Source organism: Hoplias malabaricus, chromosome 7 (assembly GCF_029633855.1).
Source record: "Hoplias malabaricus isolate fHopMal1 chromosome 7, fHopMal1.hap1, whole genome shotgun sequence".
NCBI lineage: Eukaryota > Metazoa > Chordata > Actinopteri > Characiformes > Erythrinidae > Hoplias > Hoplias malabaricus.
Window position 1 is genome coordinate 35,943,424 of NC_089806.1, and position 17,847 is coordinate 35,961,270.

Genomic DNA, 17,847 nt, shown 5'->3' on the forward strand with positions numbered 1-17,847 from the left:
AACTCCAACTCATTCCGAAGGCAAGACCTTCCTGACTCCAGAAAATGGTGCTTTATACTCTTCTACCTGACACTTGACACTGGGCAACGTGACCTTAAAAAAGATGGTAAATTGTTTCAAACATAAATGCAGAGATGTGATTTTGTTTAAAAAAATATAAAAATATTTACACCTAAAATGAAGATAAAGTTCTATTTGAAGCTATTCATCTGCATACATAGGGCACAAATTGAAACCTGGTGTAGAATCACATCTAAATAGAATTTCCCAGTATAGTGTACATTTTGATATGGAAAAAAATGTTCTTTATATATTTTATGTCTTACGTGTAAATTCTTCTACTTCAAGGTCCTGGTGGTGCTACACTTTGAGTTGAAGGCCATTGCAATTATTGAAACATCGGGTGAGTTGACCCTTAGATTGGTTCCTTTATTATTTTATTGTATAAATTAGACGCCACTTGAACTATAATTTAGACTTTTTAAAATATATTTTATTCAGGATTTACTTCCACATACAAAATAAAAACAAAATGAAAATTCAGTTACAGATACCACATTTGTACAAATATTAGTTTTTATGAAGTATTATTAAACAATAGTAGCAAAAATCATGGTAAATGTCAATAAAGGTAGAAAAAAAATAATATGGAAAATCGCTAAGTCAAGTTATTAAATAGAAGTCAAGAACTAATAATGTTTACATTATTTTTCTCTCATTTTTGGTCAGATTATGTAGTTCACATTCAGAAAGAATCTGTTGCCTTTTAAATATTTCATTTACAAAATAATTCACTTTCAAATAGCTGTTTTATATTCATTACCATTTGACCAAATGTCCAACATCAAAACAATACCCAAAATGAATGTTGCGAAAATATTTCAATCGACACATTTATTCTGCATGCATGTACGGCTTAGTGTTGACAAATCTTCTTGTACTGGACACCATTTTTGAAACTGTGACGTACTTTTAAAAACAGTGTGTACACAAAATGGTGGCTGTGTTACGTCCACTTTACGTAGTCCCGCTCAGACAATCCTCTGCGTTTTCTCTCTTTTTAATTTCTCTCAGTCTTTAGAATCTGTCCACCCGATTTTACTGTCCATTCTGTGCCCACAGTACATCCTATCAGACAAGCCAGGCAGCAGACATGTTACTACACAACAACAGATTCATCAATATTTATAAACAAGTCCAAACAAATGGAAAGGTTAACGGAGGGATCAGGACGAAGCTTACAGAAATGAGCTCACCCTGTCTCCATACCAGATCATTTTAAACTGGACAGCGCAAGTCGAACAGTTTTATAGCCAGCAAGACTGACTAGATTTGTCCACTAGACCATATACAAACCTGATTTTGTTTCACCCCTACCTCTCTTCTCTTTCTACTCAATGTAAGATGTACATATGAGCAATCTTGTGCCTATCTGGTGTGTTTTTAAATAGCTCTGCAAGCTTCATTCTCATGGATACAGGGGCTTTCATTGGTGTGGAGTAACTGAGGAGTTTGACCAATCAGGAGTCATTACCATGGTGCTTATTGGCCAATAGCAGGACAGAGATGGTTGCTGCTGTTTCATTGTCACTAGGGGAGGGGGAGAATAGTGTCACAGTAGCCAGGCTGGTAATTTCCCAACTACCATGCCAGTATGGCAAATATTCAAAATAAAGGAGGAAATATGGATGAGGGTTGATGATAACTTGTTTGATGAAAGCTAAAGAGGATTAAGACATGTTTATATAGACCACCATAGTGAATTCATTGATCATTTTGTGAATTCATTCATGCTCAGACTCAGTGAGCTCTTTTACGTCACTGATGTAAATTGGTTTGCTTTGCGTAGTACATGGTTCTTCTTGATGGTGTGTCTCCTAGGTAACCAGTTTCTCCTGTGCATTCTTTAGACACAAGCTCTCTCTTTATGCATGGAAACCACTATTTACAAAATCGTGCATAACCACACATGACAGAGATGTAAAGGAACGTTGTAAGACCATCTGAGGGAGTTGCATCTTTAATGAAGGGCCATTCTCTGCTTCCCACTTCTTCTGTTCTCACATTTCGAGTTCACTACACTCACATTTCTGTTGTATTGTATTTTATGCTATTCTGTTCACTATTCCCATATTTCTAGTTCTTGCTAGATCAACAGGCAGTGAAATTGCATAACAAATGTGACTATGTCTATAGCAGACATGTAGCTTTTAGATTAGGCTTTTTTATCTCTTTCTCGCATTCTTCTATCTCTACTTAGGAGTAATGAGGAAGGACAGATTCACCAAGCTTAAACTGTGGTTCTTTAAAGTTTATGAACCATTTAGATTATTTTTTTCCTACTTAGTATTACATAAAACATCATCAGATTTACACAGAAACCCTAAAAGATACTAAAAATGACAGGGAATAAAATTAAACAAATGAGACAACTTACACAAACCCCATTTCCAGAAAATGGGATTTACTTTAAATTAATTATAAAACAAAAATCTGTAATTTGTACATTTTTTTTCGTTGTCTTTAACCGCTTATCTAGTTCAGGGTCCTGGTGAGTTCAGAGCCTACCTGGAATCAAGGGGCGCAAGGTGGGATCGCACCCTGAAGGGGGCGCCAGTCCTTCACAGGGCGACACATTCACTCACACAGTCTCACCTATGGACACTTTTGAGTCATCAATCCACCTACCAACGTGTGTTTTTGGACCATGGAAGGAAACCGGGGCACCCGGAGGAAACCCATGCGGACACAGGGAGAAAATCTCCCCAAAAATGATAAACGTACACAGGTTAGCTTTCATTTGTTTTTATCAATACAATATAATAATTTTTTTTATTGTATGTATAAACATACTTAGAATTTGATGCTTGAAACACACTCAGGAGAGGGGTAAAATAAGAGTGAAAATTTTTGCATAACATTCAAGTTACTCTGTTTTGAAATATTACACTAAAAACTGGTAAATATAAAGATAAATGAGTTTTCCCCATATTTGTTTGACTGTTTACTAATAATATTTGGCAATTGTCAAAAACTAAACTAGGTCTTTCACCGTTTACTCTATTGCACAGAATATTTAGGGAGTCTAGAGAAATCTCACTCCATGTAAGAAAAGGTGGGACACCACTGATCAATATAGCCAAATGAGTACTTTGGAAAATGATTGTCACTTAATTCAGTCTGTTGTTGCATCAAGAAATGCATCAAGAAATGATACATTTCAGCTTGTTTTTGGGTAAGGTGGCTTTCATGTTCTCTGTGCCAAAGCCCACATATTTATGGGGATGCATTAGGGCCAAAATCCTTTCCAGAAACTTGATTTGTTCTTTGTTGTATATTTTTTATTTCAATTTTATGGAAAATTATGCAACGTTTATGTCTATGAACCTGCAGGATTAGCAGTTGCAGATTAGCATTTGAAAATGACACTGAGGCCAGGTATTTTTAATGTATGGGATGACAATTAGTTGTGAGTGGACACCCTGTTTTACTTAATGAACAGAAATATATATAAATCTGATCTTCTTGAGCTTTTGGTGAAGTCTGGTGGCTGCTCATCAGGCTGGAAAAGGTTACAAAATCATCTCCAAAGAGTCTGGGATTTCAGCAACCTATGGTCACACTGACTGTATACAATTGGAGGAAATTCAAGACCATTGTTACCCTCCACAGCAGTTGCCGACCAACAAAGATATCTCCAAAAGCAAGGTGTGTAATAGTACATGCGGTCACAAAGGAACAAAGGGAAACATCTAAACAACTAAAATTCTCTCTTATATTGGCTAATATTATGTGAGTCCACAATCAGGAAAACAATAAAGAACAACAGTGGTGCATGGCAAAGTTGCAGAAAGAAAACCAAGGCTGCCCATCTGCACTCTGCTAAAGATCACATGGACAAGCCAGAAGGCTATTAGAAAAAAGGTTTTGTGGTTTTGGGTTTAAATAAGAACCGATATGTCTGGAGAAAGGAAAACACTGCATTCCAGCATAAGGACCATATCCCATCTGTGAAATATGGTGTGGGTAGTATCAAGGTTTGGGCCTGTTATGCTGCATCTGGGCCAGTAATGCCTTGCTATCACTCATGGAAAAATTAAATCTGAATTACTTTAGACAAAAAGAAAATATCAGGACATCTATCCATGAGCGAGAATGTGTTTCATACATCAAGAATACAACCCTAAGCACACAAATAGTTCTACCAAAGAATGAAATGAAAAGAAAAGTTCATATTTTGGAATGGCATATTAAAGGTTCTGATTTTAATTCAATAGGAATGTTTTGGATGTACCTGACGGGAGCCGTCCACATGAGAAAAAACACCAAAATCCCAGATTTAATGCTATTCTGCATATAGGAATGGGTTACAAATTCCTCCAAGCCAATGTACAGGATTGATCAACATCTACCTGAAATGTTTAGTTGAAGTTAATGCTGCCCAAATTGTTACAAATAGCTTATATATCATTTTGTTTTTGCTTTGGGCTTTGCACTTAATTGGGCTTTTCCTGTTGTCCCGCATGCTCAAAGAGACCATGTGAGAACAAGCCACTTATTGGTTGGACTGCTGCCCTTTTTTCTCACACACAGTGGCTTTGATAATGACGCAGTGATGACAGACTGGAGATTGACTCATATTTGTACAGTGAAGTCCAAGAACACCAACCATGCACACAGAAACCACTTTGTTTTTATCCTCGGTGGTTGCCATTCATGCATACAAATCATTCTCATTCTAAAGTGGTTAGGTTTGCAAGGCTTTTCTGACAGATCTGGGTAAATCTTAATTTCCCCCTGTAATTTTAGGTTAGATCAAGTTTAATGCTAGCAACATAATAAGCCAGATATCCAGAGGAAGTAACACTTTATAATGTGCTCTGCAAAAATGCAAATAATTCCTAAACTGCTCAGTTATTATTGAACAGAATGAGTAGGTTCAATATATTTGGCCGTTAGTGCTAAATTTATATATATATATATATATATATATATATCAATAAAGGGCAAGCTCATGGAAATATAGTTATATTGTTGAGAATTCTGAAACATAGAAGGAAACTCAGGACTGGGTTGCACCGGTTTTCCTTACGTTTGTGTGTAAAGTCTTTACTTAGTCCTTAGTTAACACTAGTTAGTTTGAAACTAGCCTTTTACTAAATCGGGTTGCACCATCAATCCATATGCTGTGTCTTAACAAGTATCTAAACACTAATGCATACTCTGCGACTGAGTTGGCACTTTTTCCATGACGACAAATAAGTAATACAATAGCTTTGTGATATCAGCGCAATAGGGTTAAATATAGAATTGCCAGAGCAAATAAATCCAGTAATGTTCTTACTATATATATTTTGTTTCTTGTATGTCATGTTATGTCTGCCATAGGGTGACATAGATCTGGTTTGAACCGACATCCAGCACAGATATCTACATCATCATAGTTATCTAAAGGATGTAGGCTGTCTCTTAATATCCGACTGCAAAAATGATTCCGGTTGTCCCACTCAAAACGCTCCAAACAAGCCATATATTTAGCTGCTGTCATTTACGTAACAGCTTACACCTGCATAGGTGTAGGTGCAAATATTAAGTAGCTCCTATGTACATACTAGTCTGGGTGGTGCAACCCATTTTGATTTAGTAATGAGTTAAACTGAATTTAGTAAAGACTTGCGTTACAACTACGCCTATGTTTGAACTTAAACTCAGCTGGTGCAACCGGCCACAGGAGAACACACCAGACCCCTCATAGTTCAAAGTGCCTAGAGGCTTTTTGTGTCAAATATGGAGTGAAATATGTGCAAAAGTGGATTTGCAACATTGAGCAGGAGGTAGTTTTTTAATTATCAGTGATTAATGTCCATTGAATATTTTCCATTGTGTAGTGTATGTGGGTGGGTGGGTATGCGTGCTGGGGCGGGGGGTGGGGGCAGTTCTTGATTTATTGTCCTGAGTTCAGAGCCTAGATGACTTATGGGAAGAAGCTCCTCCTCATCCTCTCTGTGTTTGCCTTCATAAAGTGAAAGCACTTCCCTGACTGCAACAGAGAGAAGAGTCCATTGTTGGGACTGCTGAGATCCTTCACAATCTTCCGGGCCTTGGTCCAGTGCCGCTTGTTATAGATGGTCTGGAGGTCAGGAAGTTTAGTTCAAATGGCAGCAAGGTGGCTTGGTGGTTTGCACGTTCGCCTCCTAGCTAATCTTCATTTGGGTGGAGTTTCCATGTTCTCCCTGTGTCTTCATGGGTTTCCTCTGGAGTGTTTGTTGCCCTCCAATAGACTAAAAACATGGAGGTTAGGTGAATTGGCTACTCTAAAAACTGCCCCATTGTGACTGAATGAGTGTGTATGTGAATGAATATCTGTATTTGTACATGCCAAAATATGGATTGGAACTCTATCCAGGGTGAATCCCTTAGTGCCTGATGCAGTTCTCCAAGTGGATGGTCATTCCTGGTTGAGAGTACGCTGTGCAGGTTTTCACCGGAGTGTGTGTGTGTTCACTTAGTGTTAAATGGAATGGTGCAGTGTTGATTGTTATACATCCTTGAGTGTTTAGAAAGGTACTATATATGTGTAACTATAAATAAATAAATGATGTGCTCAGCTGAATGCACCACCCTCTGGAAAGCCCGCATGTACTGCTTGGTCCTGTTCCCAAACCAGGCTGTGATGTTCCCTGTGAGGGTTCTTTCAATGGTGCAAGTATAAAGGTTCTGCAGCAACTTAAAGGGCAGTCTGAAGTCCGTCTGTGGTGGGTGGTGGTAGAGATGTTGCCTTCATCGCCAGGGAGACAGTGATACACAGGGTGGTAGTCCCACTCGTGCGTCTTGCTGAGGTCCGCTATCAGCTTCTTGGTCTTGCTGACGTTAAGGAGGGCATTATTTTCAGGCACATATCAGGCGCACCACAAGTGTTATTAACAAACTTGACAATGGTGTTAGAGCTGGAAGTGGCCGCACAGTCATGAGTGGGAATGATCATGTTAAATGCTGAGCTGCAGTTAGTTATCAGCATTCTAACAGAACTAGGTGAGACAAAGACGAGTGTAACAGGTGACAGATGGCATCATCTGTAAAGCGGTTGCAGCAATAAGCAAGCTGTAGTGGGTCCATGGAATCTGGCAGTGAAGAGGTGAAGAAACCAGCTTTTGACCAGCTTTTCAAAGCACTTAATAACTACTGATTGTAATTTGTCTATTTAATTATATACACCATGATCGTGTGTATATGCATTATTTTAAAATGAGGGCATTAGCTTGCAAGCAGAGACGTTGCTCCGGTTTCCTCCCACGGTCCACAAACACACATTGGTAGGTGGATTGGCGACTTAAAGGTGTCCATAGGTGTGTGTGTGTGTGTGAGTGAATGCATGAGTGTGTGACAGCCGGCGAAGGACTGGCGCCCCCTCCAGGGTGTATTGCTGCCTTGCATGATGAATGAATGAATGAATGTATGAATGTATCTTTTGCTGTCCAATTATAAAAAACACGTACCTCTGTTTTTGTGGATTTAAAGTGTACTACATCATTTTAACACAGCAACTGATGAATGGACCAATATAAATGCTCCGAAATTACTTGGAATTAAATCATTACATTTACTTCCATATGAAATAATAACATGATACTAATATATTAACAAATATATGCAGGATACAAACTAATAATACACTAATAGCATCATCAAAGTCATTGTATATGGATGGTCCTGTAGAATGATTGTTGATGTTTAAATTTAACAGCGAAACAAGCACACACACTCCTTCAGTGCTCTTTTAGAATTGAATGCCCCCAAATAATGCATGTAGCACATACTGTAGAGCTCTCCTGCTTCTGCCCCTCGCCCTCCCCTGTCCTCTACACGAGTATGAATGCCCCCTGTTGCTGACTGGCTGGAATAGTGTTGTGTTTCTGGGTTCAAGCCACATTGTCCCATTTACAGGGCTGAGTACAAACACTGGATTTTTTTCCAGCACGAAAACAACTCCACTGGATCAAAATCGTGTAAAAACCTTTAATATCGCAATAAAATTACATGATGTCTCCTGTTACATGGGTGTAACTGTATTGGTATTTTGCTACTCCTAATGTGCAAGGAATCACCAAACAAATGAGCTGTTTCTCAAAGCCAGGTTTGCAGGCCTCAGAAGGGTGGGTTCTTAGTAGGATAGCGCTCTGAAGACTCCCTAGGAACTCTCAGTAGAAAAGCTCCACTTCTGGCGGCCTTATATTCCGTATTGAAATGAAAGAGATGTTTCAGTCTGGAGAGAGGACTGAACCAATATTGTATAAACAATATTTCAGTGCTTTAAGACAAATTCCAGTCTGGATGCTTTGTCTTCAACCCAGTTTAGTATGTTTTTCCTCTGTGATCTACGCACGCTTTGAATTGTGGTTAAGCGAATTATCAGAAGGATATATAGGGACTGTTCTTCAAATCTTTCCAAGAGACAGCTGCCTTTCTCAGCTGTTTACCAAGGATCCCTCAAATCCCTAAAAACAACCTTTAGTGACAGAACAGCCAAGAACTACAGCTTTCTAAGGCTGCAGCCAAAGCTTTTAGGGACAGCCTTCACACTTTTGAAGTATGCAAAAAAATAAATGGATAAACACAATCTCCCTTTGTGGAAAGGGACTGACAGACAAGCTGCTCCGGTTTTCTGTGTCGTGCTACTTCAGCAGGCCAAAATCTGATGCTCTCTTATCAAGCTGAGTTGACAGCATAGCCAAGTTCCTTAGTCCATCAATCCTACACTCTGTGGTGTTCTTAAACATATGAGGAAGCCATGGTTTTGATGAAGGTTTACATGATTAGGGAGCAGGGTTTTGGGGTGCTATTCTATAGTCAACTTCTAAATAACACCCCATTACAAAACCATGTTCATGAGTTGTATAGTGACTTTAATGGGTATGCTTCAGTATATTTCCTGCAATAATCAACAAAGACCAGCAGATGATCATTTGTTTGGTGCTTTTAGGAGATGGTCCCATAGTTTCTACAATTGTGTATCCATATCCTTATACAGGTCAGCGAAGCATCACAATGATTTTGAAGTTTTAATTTCAAAGTAGGGTGGCAAAGTGGCGCAGCAGGTAGTGGTCGCAGTCACACAGCTCCAGGGAACTCTGGGGACTGTCTGTGAGGAGTTTGGTGTGTTCTCACTGTGTCTGCATGGGCTTCCTCCAGGTGCTCCGGTTTCCTCCCACCGGAGCACCTGTAGTAAACTAAAAATGTCCATAGGTGTGAGTGAATTTTTGAGTGTGTGTTGCCCTGTGAAGGATTGGCGCCCCCTCCAGTGTATGTTCCCACATTGCGCCCAATGAATCCAAGTATAGGCTCCGGGCCCACCGCAAACCTGAATTGGATAGGCTCTTACAGACAATGAATGAATGAATTTCAAATTAAAATATGATCTAGTGCTCCTTTAAATATAGGGTCAAGAAAATTGACTAATCAATTTATTTTAAACAAAAAATATCCCCACTTATCTAGAAATGGGGTTGTAGTTGTCAAGGCTTTGGTGTAATTTTCTAAAATTATTATTTTCTATCATTCATTCATTCATGATCTGTTAGCCCTTATCCAGTTCAGGGTCACGGTGGGTCCAGAGTCTACCTGGAATCATTGGGTGCAAGGCGGGAATACACCCTGGAGGAGGCACCAGTCCTTCACAGGGCGACACACACACACACACATATTCACTCACACATTTACACCTACGGACACTTTTGAGTCGCCAATCCACCTACCAACATGTGTTTTTGGACTATGGGAGGAAACCGACAGGGAGAACACACCAACTCCTCACAGACAGTCACCTGGAGCGGGAATTGAACCCACAACCTCCAGGTGCCTGCCGCTGTGTGACTGCGACACCACCGTGCCGCCCCTATTTTCTGTCAAAACATAGTAAAATAAACAGCTGGCATAATTCACTGGAAATTAAATAGATAACTGAGGAACTGAGTGTTGAAAGTAATCCTGGGGCGTGAAAGACATTTGTCAGGTGTTGTGTGTATACATGTATGTGGGTGTTCATATGTTTGTGTTCATGTGTCTTGACCTCTGTAGCTACAAGTGAAGTCATCACTGTCCTCACTTCCATCTGATTGGTTCGAGCTGTGCAAGGAAGGATCGGTGACATGGGAGATTTGAGAACTAGGCTGCAGTGTGGTGATGTCATTGCTGAAAGGAGGCTTTGTGTGACCCACAGAGAGAGAGAGAGGGAGAGAGAGAGAGAGGCGTGTGATCTCAGGTTCACTGTAGCTCTAGTGTCCATTAGGCAGTAGAATACGATCTGTTTCTCAGCAGTGTGAGGGACTGCACCTTTATTTCTGTTACTGGAAACACCATTAAGCTTTATTAGAGAGGGCACATGTGCAGCAAAAAGACACACACTTGGATACTGCTGCCCTTTGTCAAGGCTGACGCACCAACCACAGTTCATCCAAGCCTAATCTTTCTTTGCCATCACACTTCCTTCTTATTTCTGTCCACATTTCCTCAAAGATATGAAAAGAGTCTGTAATATCAGTGGTGCTTAGATACTTTACCTGGCCTATAGGCTATAAAGACAACCTAAGACCTTACTTAATGCATAGGCCACTATGAAAAGACTACACGAATGACTATTTCCAAGCAAACTAAAGTGTGATTATATAAACTGTGTAAACACAGTCTCGTTGAAAAGATGAAAGCCATTCAGAATTGAGCCCACTGACACCTTACAGCGGTGTGGCCTGTGACACCATAACACTTTATCTCAGAAAGAAAGGGGACAACAGAACAGGAGGCTGAAAAATGTGCGAGTTAAGACACTAGGAATGATTCTTATGTTTCTCTTAAAATGTTCTTACTTTTTTATTATCTAATAACCAGTTCTCTAATGTGTATGGAGGTGAAATCAAGAGACAGACAGAGAGAGGGAAATACTAACATGAAACTTATAAACAGTTTTTATGCAAACCACCTCACATCAGCCCACTCACTCCTATTATCTCTACTGTCAAAAACCTTCACTACTCTTTGAAATGTGCCTTCAGTCATTTTACAGTCAAATAAAAAGTCTAAGAGCCCCTGGTGAAATCAAACATTAATAAGAACACACACTCTACAGAAAGCACACATCTGAACATTTTGCTGTTGTACAATTAGTGTTTATTTTCAGAGTTGTAACAGGGAAAAACAACTTACAATGGGGCCTGCGCAACGTTTAAAGGCAAAGTTTACTTATATTTTGGTTTGTATTTTTTTTTTTCAACATTTTAAACTTAGCAAACAAAAAAATCAAATCATACTTAACTATCTGTGACCATAGGGTCATTCCTTATAAATGTCATGTGTAAAATGTAAAATCAAGAAATTAGCTATATTAAATAACAGACTGAAATGAAAAAAGATGTTTAAATAAAAGACCCAGTTCCAGAAGGAATAGAAATAAAAGAAAGAATATGTTGTGAATTCTCTTGAACTTTATTTTAATGAAAAATGTACAAAGGCATTATTTACGTTGCTACAAGATAGGAGCACACCCAGGACATGCTGCCAGTCTATCATAGGGCATCGCACACCCCTGTGGACATATTGAATCTTTCATTCATTCATTCATCCATTATCTGTAACCCTTATTCAGTTCAGGGTCGCGGTGGGTCCAGAGCCTACCTGGAATCACTGGGCACAAGGCAGGAATACACCCTGGAGGGGGTGCCAGTCCTTCACAGGGCAACACACACACACACTCACACTTACTTTTGAGTCACCAATCCACTTACCAACGTGTGTTTTTGGACTGTGGGAGGAAACTGGAGCACCCGGAGGAAACCCACGCGGACACAGGAAGAACACACCACACTCCTCACAGACAGTCACCCGGAGCAGGAATCAAACCCACAACCTCCAGGTCCCTGGAGCTGTGTGACTGCGACACTACCTGCTGCACCACCGTGCCGCCTCATATTGAATGACCTACACACATTTGTTTTTGGGACTGTGTGAGAAATCCAGAACACCCAGAAGAAACCCACACAAGCACAGGGGGAACAGAACTCTTTACACACAGTACCCTGAGGTGGGGATTGAACCTGCAGCCCCGGAACCCTGGAGCTGTGTGACAGCAACACTACCAGCTGTGCTACCATGCTGCCATTGTTTTAACTAACCAATTTAATTCTGTCCTGCATTCATCTTCTATAACCACTTCATTATGATCAAGGCAGAGAAGGGCCTGATCCTTCAATGGAATCACTGGGCAGTAGACAAGCACACACCCTAGACAGGGTCACAGTTCATCATAGGGCTTCATACTCTCACCTTGTGAAAGGATTCAGAGCTCTCAGAAGAAACCCATACAGACACATGGAGAGCACAAAGTGACCTGAGACAGAGACTAAAATCAGGACCCCAAGGATCACAAAACTTCAACTGCACCATTGTCTGACAGTTTGTCAAGACAGATATTAACTGTAGACAGTTTGTACAACGTCACACTGTTGTAGCACATGCTAAAAGAGGCCTGCCACTGTCTTCCTGAAACAACAATTAACTTCAAAGAAAAAGGTGTCACCTTGATGTGAGCACTAAAGCCTCCCGAACCATGCCAAGTATGGTCTTTTGCACCTTTCACTAATAAAGGTCTTGATTGTCCCATTTGTCTTTGACACAGATGACCCAGTGTTTATTTTCCCCAAAAACAAGTTGAAACATGGACTTATCTGATCACAGCACACACTTCTACTATCTGAGATTGGCATGGGCCCAGAAAACCCTGGAGGGTTTCTACATAGAATTGATTTATGACTTTCTTTTTGCATGATACAGTTGCTTTAATTTCTTAATTCAGTGCCAAACTGGTAAATGACTTTCAGAAGTACTGCCAAGCTATATTTGTGATAGGAGCATGATAGTTTCTCATGCAATGCCATCTGGTCAGCGAAAATATTCATAGTCCTTTGTACTTTTCTCAGTCAAATAAAGGATCAAGAAAACCCAAACTAACATGCTATTGTTTTAAACTTTACTCCTAATATGTGGCAATTGAATATATCTTACAATATATGGTATAAGTCAAGCCTAGATGTGATATTAAAGATTAATCAGCATTATTATTATTTAATCAGAACATCTGCTATTGGTCAGGATGCTCACAGCATAAAACAAACAATTTAGAGGTGAGTTATAAGCTTAAATGCATAGTGTATTATCAGTATCACAAAGGCTGATGTCACCATAAAGATCAAAGAAGTGTGCAGCCCTAATGTATTCTTCACCACCAACACAATTTTAATTTATAGAGGAGGGTGAAGGAGAATTTATATCTAGTGCTTAAAAACTCACATATATGTCTTACTTAATTGTAATTTACTGCTTCCATAATATTTTGCCTATTCCTGTTTGTCTGTGTAAGAATAGAACACAAGTCCATAAATAATGTAGCTTTTCACCCTTTTGGAGGTTGATGACAACAATTGAAGACAGGCAAAATGGGGCAAAAAGTGATTTATTAGCAACTTAAAAATCATCACCCACCACACACACACACACACACACACATGCCCAACCTCCTATCACAAGCATCAGCCACTTTTCAACATCGGTAAACAACAATCGTTTATTGCATTATCCCAGATTAGGCCATTTAAAAAGTACAATGCACAATTATGTATTAAAATAAATAAATGTGCATCTGTATGTTATCCCTTTACACATTAGAATACAACTGTTATCACAGTTGTTATTGTGATTGGATCTAGCTGTCATTATCTCACAGTAGTCGAGCATTCACCGTGATCAGATCTGTGTGTGTGTTTTAACGTGACGCAGCCAGCTTATCCACCCATATGGCCTGAAGTCTTTCTTGTAGGTCCTCTATAACCTTCTAGTACTGTTCCAGCTCCTCTCTTTGTTGCTAAGAAATGGAGGCTAAATGGACGTGGAGCACATGGATTCGTTTGAATATTGCACAGAAAAACAAGATCCAAACAATATCAGAATGCTTTTGGAAAGCTTAAGTGTAAACGCACTGCGACTGAGCTGGGTGATGAACCTATCGCCACGATCAGGTCATGGTGATCGGAGGTTAATGCCAAGTCCAAATAAGGCCTTAGAGATAGTGTTCACTCTCAGATCTGCAGAAACATAGACTCAACCCAGGGCACAGCTGTGTCTGTGCACAAAGAATTAAACAGAGAAGCATGAGCAGTGTGCATGGTCCTTAAGGGACTCCACTTATCAACAATAAAGGGAGCACAGCTCACATTCATAAATCATCTGTCCGATGGAGACAGAGGCTGGACAAAGAGGAAGAGGGGAGAAGCAGACACAAAGGAGAGAGAATTATAGAAGGGAGTTATTTTCTCATCTTTAATGCACTGCACTCAATTTTAAAATTAGTCTAAAATATTAATATTGACAAAGCCATAAGGTTTTTGTTCATTTTTCTGTGGCTTTTTTTATTGTTCATATAGCTATCGGAATTATGTCGTATTGACCGAAATTAGGAAATATATTGTGATATAAATTTTGTCTATATCGTCCAGCTGTAGTTTGGATTGTGGCAGTGTCATATAAGAAATCATAAATTAAAAGAGGCTTGAGTGGTTTACATACAAATGTAATTATTGATCTAGCAATTATGATTAGAGTGATCCTATAAAGGGAATTTTGTGTTACCTCGGCTCTGGATAATACAAGATAGAGTAGTTATAAGATCAGAGAAATATTTGCCCCTCAGAAGTGGTTAAATTGAGTCAAATTTATCAAAACTATATGAATTTTAGTATTTAGAACCTTAAGCATTTCTTTTAGCTTCTAATCTAAAAAACTCATCAAAATCTTAATCGCATTAGGCCTACAGCTGCTGTATGAGATAGGATTGTGGAGTTCAACATCAGTTCAGCTAGAGTATTCCTGATACACGCAACACCTAGTGTATTATTCAAGGTCTTATGACTGTTAGTCATGCTGTGGAACTCCACCTCCTAAAGTAGACAGACCTGAAAGCAGTCAAGACCTGTTTGGGGATCAATCTGGCAACCAAAGCAGCATGTTTGTGTATGTGTTCCAGTGTATGATGTAAATGGAGGTTATTTGTGTGTACGTGGTAGTCTTCACATCCTCACACTCTAGGTGTTTGGTGACAGAGCCATGAGTAGACAAGAGAGATGCCCAGATATATAAACAGTAGGACCATGTCAAATTCCATCATGATATCCTGCTGCCTTGTTTTTATTACAATATGGGATTAATTACACAAGTACAAAAAAAAATCCTGGAATTGAATTCTGTCACTGGTAAAAGCCTGTGATGATGTAATGATTTAAACACTCAGTTGAACAGTTGGAGTGAATTTAACATACAATCTTGTAGCATTTCTTGTAAATATGAAAAAAAAGGCCAAAAATCCAGTTTTCTGTTTGTAATCATAAAGTAGTAACTGTCCTATAAAAGCCAAGAGAAACAAGTGAAATTACAGCAAAACATCAAAAATGAATAATAAACAAATAAATAATAAGAAGGAAATATTATTCTAAGTAGATGAGTGTAGCCCCCAACATTTCCTGGTTTTAGTAAAAATCTACTTGAGGAAAGGAAACCTGAGAAAATGTTCTTAGTTGGAGATCAGAGCCCACATACTCTGCTCTGAGGTCAGTTATATAAACCATAAAATGGTTTGAGAAGTGTCCGAACATCACAGCGGTCACACCATCTGCACTTCGGTAAAGTGCGGTGAGGCCATCAACACAATTATTTCCACATGCACGTGTACGTAGTGGCTTATGGTAGAATGTGTGTGAGAGTACATGGAAATCTGCTTCACAGACAGATATTGAATGTTCAAAAGAATTAGATTCTAACCAGTTCAAAATCACTGTTGGGACATGCAATAGGCTTGCTAGCAATTATAAAACGATCTGAGTCCTGTAAGGCAAATAAAGTCTTTACTATTCATTATTAAGAACAGGTATTTGTATATGTCATAGGGCAGCACGGTGGCGCAGCAGGTAGTGTCGCAGTCACACAGCTCCAGGTCCCGCTCCGAGTGACTGTCTGTGAGGAGTGTGGTGTGTTCTCCCTGTGTCCGCGTGGGTTTCCTCCGGGTTCTCTGGTTTCCTTTCACGGTCCAAAAACACATGTTGGTAGGTGGATTGGCGACTTAAATGTGTCCGTAGGTGTGAGTGTGTGAGTGAATGTTTGAGTGTGTGTCGCCCTTTGAAGGACTGGCGCCCCCTCCAGGGTGTGTTCCTGCCTTGCACTTAGTGATTCTGGGTAGGCTCTGGACCCACCGCGACCCTGAACTGGATAAGCGGTTACAGATAATGAATGAATGAATGCATGTATATGCTATTTCCAACTTGGTCAATATAAATAAATTTGAATCAGAATCTAGCATGGGTACAAATAATTATAAGCGGGACTCAAACCCACAACCTCCAGCTCCCTGGAACAGTGTGACACTACCTGCTGCACCACCATGCCGCCCCTTATATACATGTGTAGGATGAAATCACCTCTACTATCCTTCTAATATACTTCTAATCAGGAGAAAAGTAGTTGTGGTTTCAATCTCCAACTTGGGTAACTGTGGTAGGTGGATTGATAGTACAATAATACCTAAAGGTGTGAGTGTGTTGTGTCTTGTAATAGACTGATTTCTCCAGCTTTGCTCCCAGTAATTCTGGGTGGACTCCACACACACTGTGACCCTGAACAGGATGAAGTGGTTACAGATGATGATAAATGTATGTATTAAAGTCATTTAATCACTGCAGTCTTTTTTTCATCCGTTGAGAATGATACAATTTTTTTTTTACCCAGGTTGATTATTTTTTCTGTTTTCTGTGGTTACTCTTGTCGATTGTATATATGAGGGACTATACTAGTTTCTCATTTAATGCAATGAGTGCCATCTGAAAGTAATGCCTTGTTCACTTAACCATTGGATAAATGCATAATGGCATTGTTATAAATATGCACCCGTGCTTCCAGTTACTTCAATGTGTAGCCTTTAAGATCAGAAGTATCAGAGGTTCTGAAATTTCTCAGCCTTTTTCTTTTGTTCAGTGCAAACCAGTTGTCATAGACAGCATGAGGAGTACCTCATCCAAACCTTAAACACACACACACACACAGTTTTCTCAACATTGGCACAAGTATTGCCCTTGAAGTTTTGTAATATCTCTTGACCCTTGGTCAGTGATTTGTGTGTGTGTGTGTGTGTTTGTGTTTGTGTGTGTGTGTGTGTGGGAAGCAATAGTGAATTCCAGGCCCATTGCGTTTGGCTCCAGTAAGCATTAAGCAACTTTTGTTTGCCGGTTATCCTAGTCTTGTAGAGGGTATTTGACGTCACTTTCTTGCTGAAACACTCCTCATCAAGATTGACAACTTCTCAATAAATATTAAATGTAATGCTTTGATTTTAATCACCAATAAACTAAATAACTTTAATGTTGTATGTGCTTATACATACGTTAGTATATGTGTTTTATTTTCTATATAACCCAGTATGGGGAAACAAATGCATACCAGTGTTATTGTGATGCTAATCTAGAATTCTATCAAATGCTCAGCAATTTTCCAACATTGAGTGTTGGCTAAATCTTCCCAGAATGGTAAAGTCTATTGATTTCAGAAGAAATGTTGAATGAGCTGTTGGCAGAATTTTAGATAGTTAATGTAAGACTTTTATATAATTTGATATCTATATTTATATGCCAATGTATTATTTGTGTCTGTGGAAATACTTAATTGCATCATTGTCTAAAATGATAAAGGTGTTGATAAAATTACTGTAATGCACATCATCTCACAGTTTATTACTTTATTTATTGCTTTAGTGCAGTGTGCACT